The sequence below is a fragment of the Aotus nancymaae genome, unplaced genomic scaffold, assembly GCF_030222135.1.
Source record: "Aotus nancymaae isolate 86718 unplaced genomic scaffold, 86718_ANA_hifiasm-v0.15.2.pri h1tg000049l, whole genome shotgun sequence".
In the NCBI taxonomy this organism is placed as follows: Eukaryota; Metazoa; Chordata; class Mammalia; order Primates; family Aotidae; genus Aotus; species Aotus nancymaae.
Window position 1 is genome coordinate 17,118,526 of NW_026988463.1, and position 21,329 is coordinate 17,139,854.

A 21,329-nucleotide genomic window follows, 5' to 3' on the forward strand; every position below is an offset into this window, starting at 1 on the left:
TTGGTTTCTCTTTCTGCAGAATATTGGGATTAGAATTGACATGAATATTATTGTAATTGATTATGATTTGAAAGGTTACTAATTGGCTGCATCAACTGGGAGGCTCTGTAACTTTCCATTTTCCTTCATCGAAAATTTCTTTTCCTCTTCCCTTCCTTCTTTTTCTTCCTCATTTGCTTCCTGTTTCCCTCCTTTCCTTCCCTTTCCTTTTTCTCCTTTTTTCTCCCATCCTTCCTCATTTTCTTCTGTTTTCTCTCTTCCTTCTCTTCTTTTCTTCCGTTTTTCACTTCTCATTTCCTTCCTTATTTTCCTCTTTTCCCCCTTCCTTCTTCTCTATTTCCTCTTTCTTATTTTAATTTTCTTTCTCTCTTCTTTTCTTTCTATTCCTTCTTCTCTTTCACTCCTTCCTGCTTTTTTCCCTCTTCTTTCCTAATTTTTCTCTCCTCTCTCTCTCCTTTTTTCCCCTCTTCTTCTTTCCTTCCCCCCTTCCTTCCATTCCCTCCTCCCTTCCTCCTTTTCTCCCATCCTCCCTTTCTCCCTACCTTTCCACCTCCCTCCCTCTTTCTCCCCTTCTTTCCCCTCCTCTCCCCTTCATTCCCTTCCTTCCTTTTCTTTCTTCCTCATCTCCTAGTTTTCCCTTTTCCCCTCCGTCTTGCCCCTCACTGGCACTCTTCTGTGTGCTGATGACCTGGTGATAAAACAGCTCTCTTGCTGAGACGTAGGGAAGGATCAGAGCTGTGATCCAGAAACTGATACAAGCAGAGTGGAGGGGCCCTCTGAAGATGGGGAGACCAGTTTCACACAGGCGTGTAGCACATGTGTATCTCTGCATCTGAAATCGTGCCATTGATGTATATTTCTTGGTGGTGATTTTCACCTTCTCTAGTGCCCTTGGAAGGGGAATGACAGCAGCCGCAGGTGGCTACTGAGGCCTCGCTGTGTACCAGGCACTGCACCAGGCTCTGTGCAGTCAATTCATTTATCATATCCACCGCTCTGTGAGGCTGCAACTGATGTCAAGAGCCTGATTTTTTTTTTTCAGATGAGAGATTTAAAATCCCTCTCCCTTACAAGGCTTGTAAGTGACCTTACAAGCTTATTGTTATGGCAGGAAATTTCTTTCTTTCTTTTTTCTTTTTTTTTCTTTTCTGAGATGGAGTTGCGCTCTTGTTGCCCAGGCTGGAGTGCATTGGTGCGATCTCAGCTCACTTCAACCTCCACCTCCCGGGTTCAAGGGATTCTCCTGCCTCAGCATCCTTAGTAGCTGCGATTACAGGCACCCGCCACCATACCTAACTAGTTTTGTATTTTTAGTAGTGTTGGGGTTTCTCCATGTTGCTCAGGCTGGTCTCAAACTCCCAACCTCAGGTGATCTGCCTACCTTGGCCTCCCAAAGTGCTAGGGTTACAGGCGTGAGCCACTACGCCCAACCTATGGCAGGAAATTTCAAACCCACTCAGAGTAAAGAGAACCCCCATGTACCCATCACCCAGCCATGTGGTCGCTGGTTATTGTGGTCACTGCTGTTTTGGGCCTGCCTCCTTCCCTCCCCCAGCCCTCGCCACTGTAGCTGACGATAAGCCAGGCTCTGGGAACATTCTTCTATTTTATTTTTTCTTTGGAGAAGACCTTACTTCTCAAAGAGTTTGTGAATTCATTTGCTCAATGGTTTTCTCTGTGGAGAGGGTGGACAGCATCCAAAAGGCACCTTCCCACAAAGAGAGAGCCAATGCCACTAGTAACAAACAGAGATGCATTTGAAATAAACGGTGTGTATCTCATTCAAGCTCAGCTACTAGCTAATAGGGAGAGAGTCCTTTCTGCTCTCAGCTCCTGGCTTCCTTATCTGTCCAGGGAGCAGCTTGCTTTCCAGGGGTCTTTCTACTCTGCCTTCCCTGGGAGCCTACTTCACTATTTACTGCTGGCCACCCCTCCTCACTGGGCCACACTGCAAGGCCAGCCCAGCTGTTCCTCACAAAATGGTGCAAGGTTCGCAATACCCCCTTGTTGCTTCTAAATCCAAGTACCAACACCTGCTTTTGTTATCTCCAAAGTGAAAAGACCCTTAAATGAGCACTGAGGCCAACAAGGAGGCAACAGAGAGCTTTAGGGGCTTCGATAGGGTTGGGGGCATGTCAGAGTCAAGCTAGATGGAGTTCAGTGAGGGTGTCAGGGTCCACAGATGCAGCTGGAAGGGGCCCACTGAGGTGCTGCTCAATGTCAAGGCATCAGGTCAGAGAATCAAGCCAACTGCAGAACTGGGGAGGAAGGGCTTTCTGTTCCCCCAATGTTGGTGCATCTAGGAGCCATGCCAGGCTTTTCCTGGTGGCCTCCTGAGAAGACAAATGCTCAATTTCCCCAACTCTCTTGATGCAAAAAGGAAGTGCAGCGTGAGAACCGCTCCCAAGAAAGGTAGACTAGAAAGGCCTCTGAGAGAACTCTTCATTCACTTGGTTCCCTGGGCAGGTGAGAACATGAGGCTCATAGAGGGGAAGAGACTTTTGCCAGGTCACCCAGTTCATTAGAGGTGTTTTTCCTTTTAAATGTGTGTCTCTGTGTTTACCGCTGGTCACCGAGTAGAGGATTTAGATCAGGTGGGAGGTGGCCACGTACCCTAAGTGCACAGAGAGAGGGCTGGATGGATGCACAGCAAACCTTCCTTGTGATCCTCATCTGCAGGGACAGAGTGGCAGCAGGGACAACTTTAACAAGCGTATCTGTATTATTTTAGTTTCTGGTAGCAAGTGTGAGTCTATGCAATACTTTTGTATGTCTTTTTTGTTGTTTTTTTGTTGTTTTTTTTTTTTTTGTTTTGAGACAGTCTCACTCTGTCACCCAGGCTGGAGTGCAGTGGAATCATCTCAGATCCCTTTAACCTTCACCTCCGAAGTTGAAGTGATTCTCCTGCCTCAGCCTACCGAGTAGGTGGGACTGCAGGTGCCTGCCACCATGCCTGGCTAATTTTTGTATTTTTAGTAGAGATAGGGTTTCCATTTCACCACGTGGGCCAGATTGGTCTCGAACTCCTGACCTCAAATGATCCACACACCTCGGCCTCCCAAAGTGCAGGGATTATAGGAATAAGCCACGGTATCTGGCCTACGTATAACTTTGAAATAGAAAGATTCAGAAAGAAAAGCTTCCTTTCTCCCTTGCAGTTTCACCTTTGTCTAAGTGGTCCAGGTGGTTCCCGTCTATATTCTTGATTAGATTTGGCACACAGAGTGTAGCAATAATTAAGTGGAGCGCAACGTTTCCAGAATCTTTTGTTAACCAGTGCCTGGCAGAGAAGTTTTGGAGGCCTGAGTTGAATGCCCTTCCATGAACATAATATTGAGCTCCTTCTGTATTTCAGGGATAGCATATTTGTTTTGTGAAGGGCCAGATCTTAAGAATTTGAGTATTTGGGGGCCAGTCTTTGTCACAACTATTCAAGTCTGCCATCCATCATAGGGCAAAAGCAGCCAGAGACCACACATACACAAATGCACTATATCCCCGTTAAACTTAACTTACAAAAATAGGCCGGCCGGACATGGTGGCTCATGCCTATAATCCCAGCACGTTGGGAGGCTGAGGCAAGCAGATCACCTGAGGTCAGGAGTTCAAGACCAGCCTGGCCAACATGGTGAAACCCTGTTTCTATTAAAAATACAAAAAAAAATAGCGGGGCATGGTGGTATGTGCCTGTAATCCCAGCTACGGGGGAGGCTGATGCAGGAGAATTACTTGAACCCAAGAGGTGGAAGTTGCAGTGAGCCGAGATCGTATCACAGCACTCCAGCCTGGGCAACAGAGCAAGACTCTGTCTCAAAAAGAAAAGGAAAAAAGAACAGGCCACGGGCTGGATTTGGCCCTTGGGCTTTAGTTTTCTTATCCCTGCAAAATACTGTTACTATGTATAGTTAACCCTTGAAGAATTCTGGGATTAGGGCTGCCAACTTCCTTGCTGTCAAAAAATAGAGTACAACTTTTGACTCCCCCAAAACCTTAACTGCTAATAGCCTACTGTTGACCTGAAGCTTATTGATAACATAAACAGTCAATAAACACATATTTTCTATGTTACTTGCATTATATGCTGTATTCTTATAATAAAGTAAGCTAGGCCAGGCACAGTGGCTCATGCCTGTAATCGCAGCACTTTGGGAGGCCGAGGCGGGTGGACCACCCGAAGTCATGAGCTCAAGACCAGCCTGCGCAACATGGTGAAACCCTGTCTCTACTGAAAATACAAAAAGTAGCCAGGTGGGGTGGTGCATGCCTGTAATCCCCGCTACTCAGGAGGCTGAGGCGGGATAATCACTTAAGCCCGGGAGGTGGAGGCTGCATTGAGCTGAGATTGTGCCACTGCACTCCAGCCTGGGCAACAGAGCGAGACTCTGTCTCAAAAAAAAAATTAAAAGTAAATAAATAAATGTAATTAAGTAAGCTAGAGAAAAGTAGTTAAGAAAATCATAAGGAAGAGAAAGTATATTTACTATTCATTAGGTGGAAGTGGATCATCATAAAGGCTTTCATCCTTGTCTTCATGTTGAGTAGGCTGAGGAGAAGGAAAAGGAGGGGAGAGGTTGGTATTATCACTGTCTCAGGGATGGCAGGAGGGAAGAAAATCTGTGTGTAAATGGACCCGTGTCATTCAAACCTGTGTTGTTCAAGGGTCACCTGTGCTAATAGATGTAACATGGCCTAATCACACCGAATCCCCACACCAGCCCTACAGACTAAGTCTGTCATGAACCCTTTTTGTCAGTGAGGAAATTGAGGCTCAAGGAAGGGGACTCCTTGGCCAGAAACGCTTGGCCAGCAGATGACAGAGCTGGTATTAGAACTCATGTTACAGAACCTGGATCCTTTTTCCATAAGCCTATCCCTCTTGGGTAGGCAAAAGGGTCACTTTATCTGAAATTGTCGAGCCCTGGAGGTGTTCTTCGAGCTGTGTAGGCTGTCTCTCTCTCTCTGGTGCCAGTAGGGTGAGTTGCAAGGGAGAAATCAGGGCATTAGTGGGAAACGAGGGCGTGATGCTGCCAGTGGTTAAGAGTCTGCTGGTGGAGCCAGACCACCTGGATTCAAATCCCAGGTGTCCTGTGCACAAGCTGTTGGACTTTGGGCAAGTTGCTTGACCTCTCTGTGCCCATTTCTCCATCTGTAAAGGGAAGATGGGCATCAACACACTTAGCTTAGAGGGTTTGCCAGGGCCTAGTACACAGCTAAGAACTGTGCCTGGTAGTGCTAATATACACTGCATCCCTGTTTGCTTTATAACCTCTCCACAATTGTTCAAAAAAAATCAAAACCTCAGCATCTTAGGCCAGGGGTTCCTGCGCTTCTCCTAGTCATGCTGAGGTTATCTCCGGATGGCTTTGCAGCGTGACTTTGCCAGAGGTTGTCCTGAGGCCTCTGCTGCACCAGCCAGGATGGCACAACCTCCTGGGACCCGTGAGCTGGTTAATAAGATTGGCATTTAAAAGCCATTGCATACCCAGCCCTAGCGACGCTTTAATTTGCTACACCACAGACTCCCCCTTTTGTAATAAATTTACTGTGAATAGACTAATTGCAAAATAACCCTAATTGGGTAGTTATCAATGAACAACTTCCCATGGAACAAAACGGCTTACAATTAATAGCATTTAAGCCATAAACTATTCTTCTGCAGAAAGCTAAGATGTAATTACACCCCATACGGAGATTGTGTTCCCTTTCTGGAAACCATGACACCCGGATTTCCCTCTGCTTAGGAGGGATTTCAGCTTCAGTCCAGTGGTTCTTTTATTCCTTTGCTAAATGAGGAGATGGAGACGGGGTGGAGGGAAGTTTAATATATGAGTAAATATTCATGTATACATGTGCATACACACACAGATGGATGCACCGTGTTTCTCATTTTGCTTAACGCAACATCACCCGAACTTCAGCCAAGAGTATGCCGGAAGTTGAATATAATTAAGGAAACAATTCCTCATGGCTGCAAGTCTGAAAAATTCAGGGGAAGCGAAATAGATTTTAAATGTCGACTTTGGTAAAGGGCCTCCACTCCTCCAGTCTCTCACGCTGTCTGTCTCCTCCCTCCACCAACACTCAGTCAAAATGTCGTGTCCAGAAGCCTAGGAGACAGTTTGCTTTCTGGGAGACATCCCTTGCGACTTTTCTCCTTTCCTCTCCGAAAACGAGTTTAAAAGGAAGCCCCAGATCCTTCCAAGGAAAGGAAGCCCCAGCTCCGTTTCCTTTGGTGACAGCTATTTTCACTAGGGGAGGGGGGATTCCACAGGCTGTCCACTGGCAACCATGCAGCGAGGATGCAGTGAGGTTTGGGGAAGGGACTCTGCCACATCAGCCCCCAGGGATGGCCTCAGAGAAACTTGTTTCTTTCTTTCTTTCTTTTTGTTTTTTTTTTTTTTTTTTGAGATGGAGTCTCACTCTGTCACCCAGACTGGAGTGCAGTGCCATGATCTTGGCTACCTGCAACCTCTGCCTCCTGGGTTCAAGTGATTCTCCTGCCTCAGCCTCCCAAGTAGCTGGGACTACAGGTGCATGCCACCACGCCCCCCAAAAATATAACTTTTTTTGTATTTTTAGTAGAGATGAGGTTTCACCATGTTAAACACGATGGTCTTGATCTCCTGACCTTGTGATCCACCCACCTTGGCCTCCCAAAGTGCTGGGATTACAGGTGTGAGCCACTGCACCTGGCCGGAGAAACTTGTTTCTAGCCACACACCCTGGGGTCTCTGGTCATTCATCTGGAACTCCTAGTGTTTCATGGGAATGCAGCCAGGTCAGATTCAAGGTCAAGGACAGCTTTGGACACTGGGGTTTGATTCCTGATTCTACCTTTTTTGGCATAATCCTAACTTCTCAGTGACTCAGTCTTCACAGTAAAATGGACACAAAAACTCATCTTCTATCTTTATAGGGTAGTTGACTGAAACGAGATAATGCACATAATATGCTGAGTGCATTGGGAAAGGTAAGTGGTATGCTTGGCCTCTTAGTATTACCGTAATTACTTTTTTTTCCCGCAATTACTTTTGCACCAACCTAACAGTCATGGTGGAGGAGGTGTTGCATTGTAAATGAAGGGGCGTCAAGAAGTAGAGAGGAAAGGGTTGCTTTGACAGTGTCAGCCACTGCCCAGCCACGTCTTGCGGCGTCTGTTCTTCAGACAAAGCCCCAGTAGCTTCTGACCCTCCCCAGCCCCCGCCCTGTCCCCCCAACTCCTACTTACCCCACCTTGTCCATCTGTCACCTCTTGCCTCTCGAGACCCCAGCCTGAATGTGCTTCCTCTAGGAAGCCTTCCTGGACCATCTCTTCCCCAGAAGCCCTGGGTGAAGGGCGCACCTCTGCCCCTTCCATTGTCAAAGCGTCTTTTCCAATAAAGGTTGTTTGACCTGTGACCTGTAAGAGGCAGTCTGTGCCAGCCGCCAGGTGACATAACTTTTTCTGCCTTGTTATGTTTTGAACACTTGCACATCAGGAAGCGCCCTCCAATCAGTGGCCTTCACGGCCACCAGCCTCCCCGTGTTTTGAGTTAAAGTGTCCCAAGAAAGGCCCTGCTGGCTCCTGTGGTTGCTTCTGCATTTCTTCCCCTTTGCTGGGCCTGGTTAAGGCAGCACGTAGATGCTTCAAACGACCTGTGGGTCTGCAGTCTGGACATGCAGGTGAAGAATGAGAAATGAAAAATGTGAGAAGTTCCAGGGAAGGCGACTGGCTGGGAGTAGGGTGAGCTGGACTTCAGCGGGGAACCCAGGTCTGGGCATCTGAGTGAAGGTGGCAGTTCTCCAATGGGTGTTGGGCAGAAGTTGCACGTGACTCGGGAACTCGGCGCAGGTGTTAGGATGAGAATGAATGACGGGAGGGGATTCTTTGTAGCAGCAGCAAACCATCTTTACCCATCAGCCTGTATAGGAGTGCATTTTTGGATATGGGGGTGTTTGGGGGAAGACTGGCCACTCATTGCAGAGAGAGACTGGCAGATGGTACCACCAGCTGCTTAAAGGCTGTCTCTTCCATATCCCTCATGCCTTGGGGGCAGTGGGGTAACTACACAGCATGAGTAGCCAGCTTCTAGAAAGTGTGGCTGACAGCCCACAATGGAGAGAAATGTAACTGGGGATGTCACAAGTGGCCCCCGGTAAGTGCGTCAGTTTCCCCATCTGTCAGCCAGAGACACTACTTTCTCTCAGGTCTTTTGCTGCATTACCAATGATGAGAAAATGAGGGAATAGCTATGGAAAGTTAAAAGGTGCCACACTGATGAGGGTGGTGTAATGAAGCCACATTGAATGGGAAAAGCTTGGCCAAGTGGGCGGGGGGGACTGGCTTTCCCAAGGCCACCCTTGCAGATCCAAGAGGACCCTTTGGCATCTCCCTTTGAGGAGCCCAGGAAGGAAGAGGTATCCATAACAGTTCATTGGAGTTGGGCTAAATTAGTCCCAAAGGTCTTCCTTGGACTTCCTAGAGAAAGGAAAGAGACTGGCGAATCCAGAGAAAATCAGCAGACCCATTTGTTGGTCACCCACCACTTTCAAGGCAATGCTCCAGGCCACGGCTTCACACACAGTTTCTATCAAGGGCCAGATCATAAATATTTGGGACTTTACAAAATGCATGGTCTCTGTCTCAGCTATTCAGCTCTACCATTGTAGCGTGAAAACTGCCATAAACAACATATCAACAAATGACCATCGTGGGTGTGCTTCAACAAAAGTCATTTATGGTCGCCGAAATGTGGGTTTCACATAATTTTCACTTGCTGTGAGATGCTGTTCTACTTCTGATTTGTTTTTGTTTTTCACCCGCCTAAGAATGTAAAAACCATTCTTAGCTCAAGGGTCATGGCAAAATTAGACAGCTACAGGCTGTAGTTTGCCAATCCTTGTTCTAGGACCTGGGGTTAGAGCAGTGAACAAAAGCAGAGGACGCCCACTTGGGTGTCATGTCCATTGGTGCTGGGAATCAATCGTGCATCTACATAGCTGTACCCTCATGGAACTTCTACCTGAATAGGAGAGACCAGAGGTAACATGTGAATAGCCACATCTGCAATCTAATGTCTGGAGAGGACTCAAATGATTTATTTGAAGACATAGAGCAGGGCGAGAGGACAGGCAAGGTGAGGAACCACGTGGATAGGTGCCTAGAGGCCCGGCATGATGGGTCATGCCTATAAACTCAGCAGTTTGGGAGGCTGAGGTGGGTGGATCACTTGAGGCCAGGAGTTCGAGACCAGCCTGGCCAACGTGGCAAAACATCATCTCTACTAAAACCAAACAAAACAAAAATTAGCCAGGCGTGGTGGTACATATCTGTAATCTCAGCTACTCAAGAGGCTGAGGCACGAGAATCGCTTGAACCCAGGAGGCAGAGGTTGCAGTGAGCTGAGCTTGCACCACTGCACTCCAGCCTGGGTGACAGAGCCAGACTCTATCTCAAAAACAAAAACAAACAAACGAAAACCAAACTACATAGATGCCTAGAGAAGGAACAGAAATAGATTTGATCCCATTGTGAAAGAACTTGCTGACAAGCTGCTCGCAAATGGAACAATTCCTAGTCTTTAGATATGCTGAGTTCATTTATTCATTTAGTTTTTATTGAGAGGCTACTTTTTGCCTGACATTGGTTTAGATGCTGGGGAAAGAGATGCCAGGGGCCTGATCGTACTCATCTTTGAATATCTAGTGCTTGGCACATCATAAGTCTCAGTCTTACCATCACTGGGAAAGAAGATAACATGGTTGCTTTTAGCCTCAGTGACTCAACCTCTCTCCACCCTGGGGACCATATAGAGACCTGTGTGTACTAAGCAAAGTGATGGAAATTGGCATCCAGAGTCTCCGTGGAGGTGGTGTTCTGAGCATGGCATCCACCAATCGGGCACTGAAACTGTTTGTCACCAGCTCCCTTCAATATACCCTCATTCAACAATTAGTCATCCAGCATCCCCTGTCTATGCCAGGAACTAGTTTGGATGGATTCATTTGGGAGAAAAGCAGACAGAATCCCTGTCCTCAGGGAGACTGCAGCCTGTTTAAGGTGGGTGGGGAAACACAGGGATAAATGGTCATTAAAATGTGCATGTAGGCCTGGCACAGTGGCTCACGCCTGTAATCCCAGCACTTTGGGAGGCCGAGGTGGGCAGATTATAAGGTCAGAAATTTGAGACTAGCCTGGCCAATATGGTAAAACCCCATCTCTACTAAAAATGCAAAAATTAGCCAAGTGTGGTAGCTTCCACCTGTAGTCCCAGCTGCTAGGGAGGCTGAGGAAGGAGAATTGCTGGAACCCAGAAGGTAGAGGTTACAGTGAGCAGAGATCCTGCCACTGCACTCCAGCCTGGCAACAGAACAAGACTCCATCTCAAAAAAAAAAAAAAAATTAGCTGGGTCCCACCTACTCAGGAGGCTGAGGCACAAGAATTACTTTAGCCCAGGAAGAGGAGGTTGCAGTAAGCTGAGACTGCACCACTGCACTCCAGCCTGGGTGACAGAATAAGACTCCATCTCAAGGAAAAAAAAAAATTTGCATGTAAAATTGCAACAGCAATTCTGGGAGGCGCATAGTTGTATTTTATAGTTGAGCGAGACATGAAGGGTGGTAAAAGTTAACTAGAGGAAGGGCTGAAGGGGAACATTCCGGGTCAAGGGAGCATCATGTACAAAAGCCCTCAGGTAGGAAGAGGTGTTGATAGTTTAAAGTACTCACAAGACCAACAGGGGAGCTCTAGCAATAAGCAAAAAGGTTAATCTGCTCATAGGCCAAGTTGTAATACCTGAAAGTGCTGGGTTTAGAGCATCTGTGTCTTTGCCTTGAGCAAGGAGAATGGAGGTAGAGGCATCTCTCAGTACCAAACTGAAATTTGCCAGAGACCCGAGCGGAAGGTAGGCCCCTATATTAGTCTATTTTCATGCTGCTGATAAAGCCATACCTGAGACTGGGTAATTTATAAAGGAAAATTGGTTTAATGGACTCACAGTTCCATGTGGCTGGGAAGGCCTCAAAATCATAGCAGAAGGCAAAAGACATGTCTTACATTATGGCAAGCAAGAGAGGGAGCTTGTGCAGGGAGCTTTCCTCTTTGTAAAACCGTCAGATCTCATGAGACTTTTCACTATTGTGAGAGCGGCACGGGAAAGACTCGCCTCCATGATTCAGTTACCTCCCACGACACATGGGAATTATGGGAGTACAGTTTCAGATTTGGGTAGAGATTTGGGTAGGGACACAGCCAAATCATATCAGCTTCAAAGATAGGGTTCTGGCAGGTTGGGACTGGGGGGCAGCCCTCACATCCTGTCCCCGCAGAACCATGCTTCTTCTACCTTTGAGCCCTGACCAAGAGGTCATCTGGGATCAGGAAAGCAACCTCTGACCTCACGTTCTTAGCCCTAGATTTAGGGTACCTGTCCTTGGGAGGTCTTGCCTCCTGTTATAATGCTATTTCTCATGACATGCAAGCCATGGAAGGAAGTCCTCCATTGCTCCAGCAGTGACATAGTCTCGGTGTCCTGGGCTGTTTCTCTATCATTGAGCTGCCATGGGATTAGGAGAAGCTTTTGAACCAGATTCAACTCAAAAGGCTTGTGCCCCCTCTGCCACTTTGCCGGCCACGAAAGCCTTGGACAAGGCACTTGTGTTCTCTGAGCCTCACGTCTTTCCTTTAAAACAGATTGCACAAGTGCCTCCCCTGCCTCCTCAGGTTGCTGAATAAAATACTATATTTGAGTAGACTTTCATTATTCCATCGATCTAGCCAGCAAATATTTACCAAACACCTGTTACAGGTCAGCAGTAGGCCGCCTCTCGATTGGCAGCGCTTGTGGTTCTGGAAGCCTGCAGGTGGGCATGGGAGACTCGCTTCCATGCAGGGTGGTTTGTGATGCTTTTCTTGGCTTTCCATGAATTCTTGCCCAGTAGCTGCCCCAGAACAAGGCAGAGAATGGAGATTAGAAGAGCACACAGAATTCTTGGTCCATGAGTGGCTTGCTCCCTTGGGCACAAGTGATTGCGTGTCTGCCACCCAGGGCCCCCAGAACAGAAACTTTCTATAGAAGGAGAGTGCCCAGGCATGGCCCATGAATGAATGAATGAATAGATGGATGGATGGATGGATGGATGGATGAATGAATGAATGTCTTACACAAGCACTAGAGTGAAAGGATTAGCTATCTCTCCTTTCTGCATAAGTCAACAAAACTAGCTGGCTTTTTCTCCTCTCTCAAGTTATTTGGCAATCCGGGGCTAGGAATTCGTATCCATGCCACTTCCTTCGGGAAGCCTTCTGTGATGCTGTCTCCCTACAATGCATGTCTCCAAGTCTCTGTGAGGTGCTCAAGCTGTGTGCCCCCAAGCCACCTTGCCTGTTCCCTGCTGGGGCACATGTCACAGGATAGCGGGGTTGCTGGAGTCCTCTGTAGCCCACACTGAGCCATAAGGGCCGAGTCCCCTTAATTATCTTGGGTACCCTGCATTGAGACTGACTGCTGCAGCGTATCCTGAGTCTCCACCATTGGCTCTCCAGTGCCTAGGCAGGACATGAGAATCCACATTTTTTAGGCACTTCCTGAATGCCAGGTGTGGAGGCAAGCAGTTTGCATGTGTGATCTCATGGCACCTCCTGCACAGCCCTGGAGAATGGATGTTCTCTAATCCCATTGAACAGATGAAGAAACTGAGCCTCAGAGAGGTTAAGTAGCTTGCCCAGGGTCATATTTGCAAGTGACACACCTTAAACTCAAACCCGGTTCTGCCTAACTTCAAAACCCACGCCTTAGCTTGTCTGCTCTGTGGCACCCTTAGTAAATGTGGAACCAGTTGTGTTAAATGGCTGATCTAGCCTCTCCAGAGAGAGGAATATGCACAGCTTGATAGTTAACACCTTTCTCTAGCTATTGCTGTTTGTTACTCACCACCTCTGCAGCCAGAAAGAACAGGAGCTAAGGTCTTGTACAAGAACTTGCTCTTAAATAACACTTAACCTCTACCCAGGGATTGTTCAATGCCAAGGGCTATCCTAAGAAGCTTTAGCTACATTAACTCATTTACTTCTTATAACAACTTTGTATTCAAAGAAGTTGAGGCACAGAGAGAAAACTTATCCAGAATGACACATTTCACCAGTAGCAGAGCCAGGCTCTGAGCTCAGAGGCTTTGGTTCCAGTGGCATGGCGAGAGGGTTAACCACTGCACTTTGGTGTCTATTGGAGCAGCTGCATTCAGGCTGAAGGAAGCCCTTTGCAGCTTACATTTGCTCCTTATGCTCAATCTGTCTGTTGCAAAGAGACCCACACAGTCAGATAATGCACCTGTTTTTGGAGGGGGGCACTGATCCCATCCGAGACACTACGGACTTGTCTCTGAAGTCAGTTCATTGCCTGGGGTGAGAAATAGCCAGCCGCGGTTACCTCCCATTTCTCTGCCAGTTTCCAGTTGCTGTGGTATATTTGTGTTAGAGTAAAAATGACAAAGCAATAACTTTTCATTGTATCCTTCAGTCACCCATGAGAGATTGGATTTAGGTCACAATTTATTACCCCGTGGAATTGAATTCAATTTTTAACACCATGTCAGCCATTCTGGTATTAAAGCCTTTTAATGGCTGTGAAATTTATACAACGATAAAGTAATTTAAAACATATGTAGGAAGAGCATCAGACAAATTGATGTGTATAGAACCCTGTGGTAAAAATTGAATAGGAGATAAACACGGAAAATGGTGATTGATTAAGAGACGGCTGAAATAGTGCTTGCTTTGATAAACTCTTAATAGCGAAATTAGTAAACTAATTTATTCTTCACAATTTTGAGGAGGGTTATGTTGCCCTAAATCAGAATCGAGGCTGAGCCACAAAGCGCAAATTAATAGCTCACCTCCAAGTGTGGCATGGATAGAGTGAGAAACCTTTCAGAGGAACTGGGAGGCTGCCAAGAGCCAGTCCCCGGTGACGCTTCCAGAGACCAAAGTGAAAAGATGGTGAGAAGGCAGGGAAAGGACAGTTCTCTTTGTGATTTTTAAGAACTTGCTCAAATAATGCAGAAAGGATGCTTGTTAAATCTAATTCCTCAAGTAAGATTGTATACATGCTTATTATTTTAAAAAACTGAAACTTTGCAGATAAGAAAATCCATCTTGGTCCATCAGTCCTATCTGAGCAGTGGCACCTGCATGTACGTTTTTGCTTTTCTTTAGATATCTAAACTCAGCACATGCCAAAAAAAAAAGTGTGTTTTTGTGATGAGGGATTCATAAATCATATGAAACTGATGTATAAACTTGAAACTTGTAAAAAGATATTAATGGAATCTGGCTGTGGAATGAAAGAATTCACAAGTTACATGATACTTTTTTTTTTTTTTTTTTTTTTTTTTTAAGCACATGTTCAGGTCTGAGGTCTTTTTTTTTCTTTTTTTGAAATGGAGTTTTGCTCTCATTGCCCAGGCTGGAGTGCAGTGGTGTGATCTCGGCTCACCGCAACCTCCGCTTCCCAGGTTCAAATGATTCTCCTGCCTCAGCCTCCCGAGTAGCTGGGATACAGGCATGTGCCACCACACCCGGCTAATTTTTGTATTTTTAGTAGAGAGGGGCTTCACCATGTTGGTCAGGCTGGTCTCGAACTCCTTACCTCGTTATCTGCCCACCTCGGCCTCCCAAAGTGCTGGGATTACAGGCGTGAGCCACGTCACCTGGCCGAGTTATTTCTTTATAGTAGCTGACCACATTACTCTGTATATAGATACACTGTAGTGTAATTGATCATTCCCTTATTGAGGGACATTTGGGTTGTTGCCAGTTTTTTGCTATACTAAGTGCTTGTTTTCTCAGATGCCTCAAAGATGTATATAACTAATACCATTCTGGATGCATCAGAGAAAAGCTCATTTGCTATGTACAGTGGATGCCCCAGGACGTTTGAGCTTAATTCTCTTGGGGACCCTAAGTTGAGACTGGCTGCTACAGAGTATCCTGAGAAATGAATTGGCAGGTCAAAAAGCTTGCCTATTTAAATTTTAATAGCACGAACTGCCGTGTAAAAAGCCTATACTGGTTATAACAGTATATCCTGCACTGGTCACCAACAGATCTTGGAAGCTTCTAAAACACACCCTCATCTTCACGTTAGTAACATCTGTCGTTTCTAGACCTCCGAGATCCCAGCAATTCTCTTTCATGGTCAAGGACAGTGGGCATACTTGGGTTTGTGTTGGAAACAGACTCCCAGGCCCCACCTCCAGGGTTTCTGACCCAGGTCGAGGACAGAAGCTGAGAAATTATACTTCTGCCAGAGGCTGCTACCACTCCAGAACCACACTTTGAGAAGCCCGGACCTGGGAGAACGTCCTGTTTCCCCCAGTTCTGCCCTTTGTCTGATTCAGTGGTTCGCGCCCAAGGCCACTGAGCCCCTCAGGGGACATCTGGCCATGCCTAGAGACATTTGGTTGTCCCAGCTGGGAAAGGGGATACTACTATGTAGTGACCAGGGATACCGCTTAACGTCCTGCAGTGCACAGGAAAGCCCCACAATAATTTTCCAGTCCAAAATGTCCATGGTGCCACGGTCAAGCACGGTGGGAGACCAGGGCATCTGCTTCTCTTCAGGTGGCAAGTTCCCATTCAGTATGGACACAATGGCATCCACAGTCTCACTCCTGAGTGTGGAAAGCCTTCCTTTTACCCCTCTGACTTTCTGAGCCCTTGACTCTTTGTGCCCTGAAGACCCCTCTCCCCAACCGGAAGAGCTCATCATGAGACACCTCACACTGATTGCTGACGGTTACTGCACCTCGTGCTGGGCACGTAGAACTGTGCTTAGCCGTGAAAACTTGAGTCAGTCGGCTTGGGTTTGAATTCTGGCTGTGCCCCTCCCTCATGCTGGGACCTCGGGCAGGGGACTTCACTGCTCTGTCTTTCGTCTTTAATCTATCAAATGGGGATGATGATTGTCATCTGGTTTGCCCAGGACAGTCCCGATCTAGGCCTGTCATTCTGGTATAATTAGTAATGGAGCCCCTTTTCCCTCTCAAGAGTTTTCCATTCTCACTCTAACCTGATGAAGTAGGCCACTCCTTTGTTCTCCCATTTCACGGACAAGGATTCTCCTATAGAGTGAGACTGGATGACTTGTTTCAGATAAGTCATTTGGCCTTTAGGGTAATAGGGAGCCATGCCTGGGTTTTGAATAGGACAGTGGCATGATCTCATTTAGACTTTAACGAAGGGATTGGCAAACTTTCCATAAACTGATCATTGTAAGTTACATGGTCATCCTAATGATGTTAGTCGTAATAGTTCTCACCTTGTAGAGTTGTTGGGAGGATAGAATGAGAGGATCTGTGTGAATTATTAAGGCAGAAGCTGTCTCTGGAAAGTGCTCAATAAAAGTTGGCTCTTCTGGGTACGTACCTACAGGAACTGAAAGCAGAGTCTTAAAGAGACATTTGCACACCTTTGTTTACAGGCGCATTATTCACAGTGGTCAAAAGATGGAGACAGCACAGGTATCCATGAACAGATGAAAGGATAAGCAAAATGTGGTATATGCATACAGCAGAATACTATTCAGCCTTACAAAGGAAGAAAGCCCTATCACGTGCTACAAAATAGATGCACCTGGGGGACATCACGCTAAGTGAAATAAGCCAGTCACCGTAGATCCAATACTGTGTGATTCCCCCTTACACGACTTATCTAGAGTAACTAAACTCATAGAGACAGAAAGTAGGATGATGGGTCCTAGGGGCTTGAGGGAAAGAGATACAGGGATTTGTTTTTTAATGGTCATAGAATTTCAATTTTGCAAAATGAAAAAGTCGTAGAGATTGGTTACAACTCCACAACTTTTGATTGAGATGGTAAATGTTATGTTTTGTGTATTTTACCATTTTTTAGTAGTTAGCTTTTCTAAAACATGCATTGTCTCATTTAAATCTTGCTCTAACTCAGTGAAGTAGGCTGATTCTTCCCTCTCCCATTTCACGGACGAGGATTCTCCTGTAGAGAGAGGCTAGATGTTTTGCTCCAGATAAGCCATTTGACCTTTACTCTAGGGCAGTAGGGAGCCCTGGGTGGGTCTTTAGCAAGATGGTGGCACAATCTGGTTTATACTTTAACATAGGGATTGGCAAACTTTCTGTAAAAGGTTAGATAACAAATAGTTCAGGTTTTGCAGGGTGTAAGGTCTCTGTCCTAACTACTCAACTCAGTGTGTAGATAGTGCATAAATGAATAGGCATGAATAGGCTCTGATAAAATGTTATTTACAGAATGGATGGTTAGATTTGGTCCAAGACCATAATTTGCCAACCCTTGCTGATACGGTTTGGCTGTGTCACCACCCAAATTTCTACTTTACTCTAGGGTAAATTGTACTCCCACAGTTCCCATGTGTCATGGAAGGGACCCAGTGGGAGGTAATTGAATCACAGGGGTGGGTCTTTCCCTGGCTGTTCTTGTGATCCTGAATAAGTCTGGAGATGTGATGGTTTTATAAAGAGGAGTTCCCCTGCACAAGGTCTCTCTTGACTGCGGCCATGTAAGATGTGCCTTTTACCTTCTACCATGATAGTGTGGCCTCCCCAGCCACGTGGAACCGTGAGTCCATTAAACCTCTTTTTCTTTATAAATTACCCAGTCTTGGGTATGTCTTTATTAACAGTGTGAAAACAGACTAATAGCCCTGCTTTGGAGAGCTCCCTGTCTGCTATAACCTTCCAGTTGTAACAGGTGGAGAAGACAGTTCCAGAAGGTAGGCAAGTTGTCTGCTTCTTCCCCATACTGTATCCCCTAGAAGCCAACTGTGTCCTAACCTGGAAGTTAGTAAGAGCCTCCTGAGGAAGCAGCATGTTCCCAGGGGCGCCCCGTCAGTTCCGACGTCAGTGCTGCCTCTTTTCTTCCCTCTCCTCTTGGTTGCCTTGATTGTGCAACGAATCTCCAGAACTTTAAGAAAGAGGGCCCTGGCGAGGTGACCTGGAGGCCCCGCGAGGCCACGGCAGTGGGCCAGGCATGAAGGAACCGTGGTCTCCACTCATGCTGGCTTGATGGCACTGTTCGTTTCAAGACTTTATTAGCATTACAGTGGGGGACCTGGAGAATTTAAAGGTGCTGTTGCCATTGCTTTCTCAGCCTAGACCTCAAAGCCTCCCCACCTCCCCTTGTTTATTGAGATTATCCAGGCCTCCCTCCCTCCCCTTGTTTATTAAGATGAACACAGGAAATGCGCTGTTAGGTGCATGGAATGCTGTCAAAGAATTTAACTGTAATTTGAAAGGCTCTATGGGAAAGACCCCAGTGGTCGATTAATGATGCATTTGTAGAGCAATAAAGACTCCAGCAGATCAGCGGAGCTCAGCCTCCAGACTTCACTTATGCATCTGGAATCCTAGAAGGTTTCTCTCAGAGGTAGCAGAGGGGTGTCTACACTGGGGTTCTCTGGCTCTAAAATCATTGGACAGTATCCTGTGAAATGTGAAATAGTGGAAGTGGCCCTGTCCAGATGGGGTTCTGGAGTTTAATCCTGATTCTGCCAACAGCTATGGAACATTGGGCACGTCACCTAAACCTCTGTGTGTCTCATTTTTCCCCATCTGTAAAATGGGGCTAATGATAGTATCTACCACACAGGTTCTCCTAAATGGGTTGATGTGTAATGCATAACAAAGTACCTGGTGCATACAGAGTAGGTGCTTATTCAGTACTAATTATCTTATTACTATCCTCAGTGTTAATAGTGTTAGACCCTTCTGGAAAGCACAGGCCACTGAGGCCAGTTCAGGCTTGGTCCTGAAGAACTTGAAAAAGGTCAGTTCTCATTCTCACATCTCAGCCAGCAGCAAGACCTTTCAGTCCTCCATCCCGAATATCACTCCTGGGTCCATTTTCTCTCTCTCTCTCTCTCTCTCTCTCTCTCTCTCTCTCTCTCCTGCAAAATCTCTCTCTCTCTCTCTCTCCTGCAAAATCCCTGGCCAAGTTGCCAGTATTTCATGTAGATTGTGGCAATGCATTCCTGACTTACTTGCTCACATCTTCGTCTCCCACCCCCTCCCTGCCCCTCCCAAGGGAATCTTTATTCTGCATCCAGAGTGTGCTTCTTAAGATGTACTTTGAGCTGTGTGGCTCGTCTGCTGAAGACTTGCCAAGGACTTTCCCCATTGCAACTCAGTGAGACCTTCAGGACTCACTGCAGTCTGGCCCACCTCCTTCTCCAGCCTCGTCTCCCTTCATTCCCACCGTTTCTCCCTGTTCCTGCATCCCCTAGAGAAAACAGACTGTAGCTGAAGGCTTCCCCACATGCTACTCTTCCTGTCTAGAACCCTGTTCTCATGCCTCTCCCAGCAAGTTCATGCAGTTCCTTGCATCTGAGTTTAAAGCCAGTTACGCTTTCTCCGGCAAAACTTTTCTTTTGTAGCATTTATTCCAGTTTATAATATGCATATATTTGTGCAGGTTTTTAGCATCCCTTTTTCAAATTAGACTAAAATATCCAGGAGGACAGGTTCTAAATTTTTTTTTTTTCACTGCTTATCCCACCTGGCACTAGGTAGCTTCACTGGATGGATAAATGGAGGGATGAATGAGAAAATGGGATATACGAAAAGATTGGTGAATGGATGAAAACATAGATGGAATGGGTAGGTTAATACGTGGATAAAATGATAGTTGGACAGACAGATGGAAGGAAGGATGAATGAACTAGCTCAGGGAGTTGGTGGGTGGGTAGTAGATGGACAGATGGACAGAGTGGGTGGGTGGATGGATGGACAGATGAATTAACAAACTGGGTGGGTAGGTGGGTGGGTGGATGGATGGATGGATGGACAGATGGACAGATGAACAGACTGGGTGGGTGGATGTGTGGGATGGATGGATGGATGAATGGATAGACAGGGTGGGTGGTGGATGGATGGTGATGGTCGGTGGATGAATGGATGATGGATGGATGGACTGGGTGGATGGGTGGGTGGATGGATGGATGGGTGGGTGGATGGATGAATGGATAGACAGGGTGGGTGGTGGATGGATGGTGATGGATGATGGATGAATGGATGGACAGGGTGGGTGGATGAATGGATGGATGGATGAATGGATAGACAGGGTGGGTGGTGGATGGATGGATGATGGATGATGGATAAATGGATGGACAGGGTGGGTGGATGGATGGATGGATGGATGAATGGATAGACAGGGTGGGTGGATGGATGGATGATGGATGGATGGACTGGGTGGATGGGTGGGTGGATGGATGGGTGGGTGGATGCATGGCTTATACGGGTCCAAGTCTGTAGGTGAAGAGTCCAGTAAGTATGCCTTTGGGGTTGTCTAGGTAAGAAATGACAATAGGTTCGATTAAGAAAGAAGAAAAGTTGGATTTGAAAACAATTCAGGAGGCAAATTTGGCAGAACTTGGCAGGCTATTGGCTGTGAGGACGAGGATGGGGAGGAATCAAAGAAGACACCTGGATTAGAGGAACTGATTGGTGTTGCTGTCACTGACTGAAATGGAGAAATTACTGCATCTAGAAAATGAGCAGATGACTGCCTCTACCACCCTGTCGTGAGATATCTCACCCCATTGTGAGATCATGTAAACTCCTCGACTTACTTGCAAAAGCTGATAGAAGTAGGAGAAACGGCGAAGGACGGAGTTCAGCTCCAGTGGTGCTGTTGAAACAGAAAGAAGAGCTTTGCAAAAGTCCTAAAGTCACTACACACGTGGCATGACTAACAAGCAGAAACGCAGAAGAGATTGCTGAAGTTTAGTTAGCAGTGAGAAGCATGGATGCTGAAGACAAAGAGGAGGGCAGGGGTCTGGTCGTGCAGGACCTTGTAGGCCATGAAACGGAACTTAGGATTTTCTCTTATTAGGGTCCAACAGCATCACAAAACCTGATTTCTCTAAGACAGGGGTCCTGGGTCCCAAAATAGCTGCCAGTCTGCTTTTGTAAAAACACCACCATGCCCATTCATTTATGTATCATCTGTGGCTACTTTCCAACTTCAAGGGCAGAGCTGAGTAGTTGCATTGGAGACTATTGCTCTAAAAGCCTAAACTATTAAATTGGTGCAAAAGTTATTGCGGTTTGGGGCATTACTTTCAATAGCAAAACCAGCAATTACTTTTGCACCAAGCTAATATTTAGTCTGTCTCTTTACAGAAAAAGTTTGCTGATTTCTCTTCTAAGACAAAAGCTGAAAGTTCCTGCCTGCTATTTCCCATGTGTATTTGAACACTTCACAGATTTGCTGTTGTCTTCAAAAAGGATTAATGGGGACAAATTACAGATTTAACAAGGAATAACTGTAACTTGTTTCTCCAGGGTTTCATTTGACTTT

At 46.4% G+C, this 21,329-nt stretch overlaps 1 protein-coding gene across 3 annotated transcripts in view; it reads left to right on the forward strand.

Annotated features, from left to right (window-relative positions):
* Window positions 1-21,329, forward strand: part of XYLT1 (xylosyltransferase 1) — a 375,146-nt gene that overhangs the window by 220,483 nt on the left and 133,334 nt on the right. The window lies entirely within an intron of this gene.